This window comes from Sabethes cyaneus, chromosome 1, assembly GCF_943734655.1.
Source record: "Sabethes cyaneus chromosome 1, idSabCyanKW18_F2, whole genome shotgun sequence".
NCBI lineage: Eukaryota > Metazoa > Arthropoda > Insecta > Diptera > Culicidae > Sabethes > Sabethes cyaneus.
The window spans coordinates 121,313,179-121,319,178 of NC_071353.1; positions in this window are offsets into that span (position 1 = coordinate 121,313,179).

Here is a 6,000-nt window from a genome sequence, read left to right on the forward strand (position 1 = left end):
CACTTTAAGCGAAACAATCAACTTTAACAGTTACACCGTAACCCGGTTTCTAGGTCATAGCGGGACTGATATGCAATTATTTTGCAGTCTGTCATGCAAAATAAAGGCATATCAGTCCCATTGTTGTTTTTTTATACAAAAATATTATAATTTTATTGTATAGTACTACAAAAGTATTAAAAACATTGTAATACATATTCTGGAGTCAAGTTAATAACGATATGTCATGCGATATTTTTCTTATCTTGATAAACATGATCATAGCTTTCATCACTGTTTTCTCCGATTGATGAATTTCCATATGGGACTGATATGCGATTCACGGCAGTATAGTATACATCAGCTTCGGTAAGCGACTTCTACATTTGCTTTTATTAGGGTGACCGTATTTTTTCTTGTGCAGCAATTTCATCTGACATGGCTTCTAACATTATCGGTTCTATTGAACCCTACGTCCCTGGTGCTTCATTTAGCAATTATGTTGAGCGTCTTGGATATGTCTTTCAATACAACCAGGTTCCCGAGAACTCGCAAAAAGCTCTGTTCATTACGTTGAGTGGGCCAGTAGTATTTGAGGAACTCAAGCTACTGTACCCAGCTAAAGACTTATCAACCATACCATATAATGAGATGATAAAAAAATTGAAAGAGCGGTTCGATAAAAGTGAATCGGACTTGATTCAGAGGTTTAAATTTTACAACCGTGTGCAAGGGGTTGATGAATCGGCGGAAAATTTTGTATTAGCCGTCAAGATGCAGGCTGAGTTTTGCGAATTCGGGGAGTTTAGGGATACAGCAATTAGAGACAAATTATTAATGGGTGTGTACGACAAAGATTTGCAGCAAAAGATGTTAGGCGAAGAGAATCTTACGCTAGCATCAGCTGAGCGCATGCTAGTGAATTGGGAGTTGGCCGGATCGCGAGCTAGGATGTTGGGTGGTAGAGCAGAGCAGGTAGCAACGGTTAAAGCTAGGCTGGGAAGACGGGATAATTTTTTGAATGATTCCAGGAATAGAGGCAGGAGCAGGAGCAGAAGTCGTTCGGGCTTTGGTTTGAGAAGCAGGAGTAGGAGTGGTAACAGGAATAGAAGTAAGAGCGGCTCTAGACATGACCATTATGGTTATAACAAACGTAATGTAACCTGTTACTACTGCGGCAAACCGGGCCACATTTTAAAGAAATGTTTTAAGTATCTTAACAGCCAACGGAAACCGACTGTTCGTTTTGCTGACGAACCGCATCCTGGTACTAGCAGCGGTTTGGAACAATTATTCAACAGATTAAAGCCAACAATGGATGACTCTTCGGATGAATCAGGTGATTTTACTTGTATGATGGTATCTAACAAAACTAGATTGAATGAACCATGTTTGACTGATGTGTTGATTGAGGGTCGTACTGTTAAAATGGAGGTTGATTGCGGCTCTTCAATTACTTTAATAGGAAAACAATTATATTGCAAATTTTTTGACATGCCTCTGCAAAAATGTTCAAGGAAATTGATTGTTGTTAATGGATCTGAACTTTCAATTTTGGGGAAGGTGTTGGTTGATGTTGTTATTAACGGAATTTATAAGCGTTTAGAGTTGATAGTTTTAGATAGTAAAAACGATTTTCTTCCTTTATTAGGACGTAGTTGGTTGGACGTTTTCTATCCAAGCTGGAGAAAAGTTTTTGCTAATTCTTCTTTTGCTAACAATATTCGTTCATATGACAGTAAAGATAAAATAATTTCGGACATTAAAACACGTTTTCCCAATGTTTTCCTCAAAAATTTTTCTTCTCCGATTATAGGGTATGAGGCTGACTTAGTGTTGAAGGATGATTCACCGATATTTAAGAGAGCCTACGATGTTCCGTACAGATTACGAGAAAAAGTTTTAGAACATTTAGACATGTTAGAAAGGGAAAAGGTTATTACACCAATTAAGACTAGCGAGTGGGCTTCCCCTGTAGTTGTAGTGATGAAAAAGAATCAGGAGATCAGAATGGTTATTGACTGTAAGGTTTCCATTAATAAATTAATCATTCCAAACACATATCCTCTTCCCGTTACGCAGGACTTGTTCGCTAAACTGTCTGGTTGCAAAGTATTTTGTTCGCTGGATTTAGAAGGTGCATACACCCAGTTAGCTTTATCAGAAAAATCTAAGAAAATAATGGTAATAAATACCATAAAGGGACTGTTTACATACAATCGTTTGCCTCAGGGAGCGTCTTCTAGTGCTGCTATTTTTCAGCAGGTTATGGAGCAGGTTCTGGCAGAGTTAGACAATGTTTCTGTTTACTTAGACGATGTTCTAGTTGCAGGAGTTGATATGGAGGATTGTCGTAAGAAGCTTTATACAGTACTGGAAAGACTAAGCAATGCAAACATCAAAGTTAATTGGAGGAAATGTTCGTTTTTCGTGTCGAGTTTGCCTTATTTAGGGCATATTATATCTGACAATGGGTTGCTTCCAAGCCCAGATAAAGTGACTACAATTAACCAAGCTTCTACACCTAAAAATGTAACTGAGTTGAAAGCTTATTTGGGTCTCCTTAACTATTATGGCAAGTTTGTTCCGCATCTGTCTTCAAAACTGTTTTGTCTGTATCAATTACTCAAGAAAGATGTTAAATATGAATGGAGTAAAGAATGCGAACAGGCTTTTATTAATAGCAAAGCTGCTTTATTGGATGAAATATTTTAGAATATTATGATCCAAAAAAGCCAATCGTAGTTGTTTCAGATGCTTCAGGTTATGGATTGGGTGGAGTAATCGCACATGTGGTTAACGGTGTAGAAAAGCCAATTTGTTTTACTTCGTTTTCCTTGAATAAAGCACAGCGTTCTTATCCGATTCTGCATTTAGAGGCTTTGGCACTGGTAAGTACAGTTAAGAAATTCCACAAATTCCTTTATGGACAAAATTTCACGGTTTATACTGACCATAAGCCTCTAGTTGGAATTTTTGGAAAGACGGGTAAAAATGCTATTTATGTCACTAGGTTACAGCGGTATATTTTAGAGCTTTCTATCTATGACTTTACTATATGTTACAGACCATCAGCACAAATGGGTAACGCGGATTTCTGCTCTCGTTTTCCGCTTGAACAGGGTACTCCAGAAGAGTATGATAGGGAATTTGTAAAGAGCATAAATTTTACTCAGGAAGTTCCCATAGATTGCTCCAAGATAGCCAAGGAAACAAGTCGTGATGTGTTTTTACAAAGAATAATTGCTTATTACCAGAATGGTTGGCCTGAGAGAATAGACAAAGACTTGATGAATATTCACTCTAATAGACACGACCTGGAAGTGGTTGACGGGTGTCTAATTTTCCAGGATAGAGTTGTTATACCAAAATCGATGCAAGGAGATATTTTGAAATTGTTGCATGTAAATCATTCTGGTATGGTAAAGATGAAGCAAATGGCTCGTAGGTCTGTGTTCTGGTTTGGTATTAACGCTGCTATTGAAGCTTTCGTCCACGCCTGTGAACCGTGTAATAGAATGGCAGTAACACCCAAAGTTAGCACGCAAACTCACTGGCTTCCTTCGATTCGTCCGTTTAGTAGGATACACGCGGATTTTTTTTATTTTGGTCAAAAGGTATTTCTACTGATCGTTGACAGTTTTTCAAAATGGATCGAAGTAGAATGGATGAGGTTTGGAACAGATGCAAGCAAGGTTATTAAGAAATTCATTTCCTTTTTTGCCAGATTTGGTCTTCCGGATGTGGTGGTTACAGATGGCGGCCCACCATTTAATTCGGTTGCTTTTACTTCGTTTTTGGAAAGGCAAGGTATAGTTGTCATGAAAAGCCCTCCTTACAATCCTTCTAGTAACGGACAAGCCGAAAGGTCTGTCAGGATTGTAAAGGAGGTGTTCAAAAAATTCCTTTTTGATTCAGAGGTAAAGCGGATGGAAACGGAAGATCAAATTAATCTATTTTTGATGAATTATCGGAATTCTTGCTTGCCTAAAGATGGTAGTTTTCCATCGGAGAGGATTTTCAAATATACGCCAAAAATCCTATTGGATTTAATTAATCCAAAGAAAATAAATAAGCCTAAGAAAATTGACGATTTCATTGATTATAATAAATCAAAAATCTGTGATATTAGTAATAAGCAATCAGTTTCTGTGGACCCTATTGCTCGATTGAAATTGGGGGATATTATTTGGTACAAAAATCACAATATAAAAGACTGTTCAAGATGGGTTGAAGCTAAATTTGTAAAACAGTATTCTCCTACAATCTTCCAGATTTCTATTGGAAGCGTGGTGCTAAAGGCGCATCGAGAGCAATTGAGGGTCCCCAAAGTAACTAACTGTCGTCAGAATCTGACAGTTCCATGCAGAAGGACCTGCAAGCGTGAAAGGACCATGTCAGACGACGAACTCTTTCATTTCTCTGACACGATATCAAAGAATAAAGAAAAGAAAATCCGATACAATGATGGTTCAAGTAGCAAAGCGGGATCTTCGGTATTGCGACGATCTGACAGATTACGACAGCATAGAGACAACAGGAATTGAAAAGTGAAAAGTTTTTTATTTGAGTTTTTTTGGTGAGAGAAAAGATGTAATTTAAGAAAACGTGAAGAAGTTTTTATATAAAAAAAAAGAAAAGGTTATATGTATGGTTATATAAAAACAAATGTGAAAGGTGTCAATGGGCACAAGCTGAAAAAGAAAAACATTACTAATTGAAAATTATGTACAAACAAAGCATAAAGGTGTCAACGGGCACAATCTGAAAAACAAAAATTTTATTAAACGAAAATTATGTATAAAGTAAAAGGTGTCAACGGGCACAATCTGAAAAAGAAAATTTTATTGAGCAAATTTTATATACAAACAAGATAGAAAGGTGTCAAAGGACACAATCGATAGTGAAATATAAATATTACAAATATTACTTACAAAATACAAAACTGTCAATGAATAAATGAAGTCAATGATTGTATATTAATTAGTTAAGTGAATAAAAATTTAGAATGTTAAGCGCAATCAAGTGGTTATACAAAACATGAAAATTATTAGCTATAAAATTGTAAATACTTAAAAAAAAATTTTGTATTCAAATTCTAAAAGAGGAAGAATTGTTATGTATAAGAAAAAGGCTCAGTAATAGCTAAGCCCATATCAGAGATGCAACAGCAGATTCAAATACTGCAACGAACACATGCAAATGAGTTTCAAATAAATACGGCTGAGCTGGCCTCAGAATCCGATGTTTAAGTTGATTGAACTTTAAGTACGGTCGTTAACCTGTTGATCCGAAATCTCCCTCAGTACAGTGTTCCGCGAGTGATAAGATATAAAAGTAAGGTATCAAATGTTACCGTAGAATAGGACATTACTTTTATCATCGACATTTTTCGCTTCTTCCTGATTTCAAACTAGTGAGTCTATAGTTTAAAAATAAGATACATTTCACTGTACATACTGCAGTGGCGTCGTAACTCTTTTGAGGAATGTGCTGCTCGAGCCAAACATGCTGAACTCTTCAACAAGTCTTTTTCTTGAAAATATTACTACTACCAGGCCGTTGGGTTAGGTTAACCAACTCTGAATAGCAACACGTGCGTTTTATTGTGTAAAGCTTTAAACTTAAACACCCAAGTAACCAATAAGTATTAACATAAGCAGTAAAGCAGCTGGTTTTGACGTCTCGACTGTGTCTGACGTTCCTCAGTCTCGATGTAACTCTTCACTGACAGCTAACGGTATGCTGCTGTTAAAGAGCGTTACCGTACCGAAGAGTCCCATCGTAATATACTTCCACCCGTAAACCTTGGTGAGAGTCCGATTCACCGGGCACTCCGTAACCAGGTTTATCTTTCTCCTCGACGTCCAATACAGCGATCTTAACTGCTGGTTTGCCCAGCATCCATGAAGATGTCCGAACCAGAGCCTGCCGTAGTCTGCCGTCTCGTCCAGGAAACACTTGTTCGATCCGTCCTCGTTTCTCGTATCCACTGGTTCCTCGCCGTTCCATCAATCACAA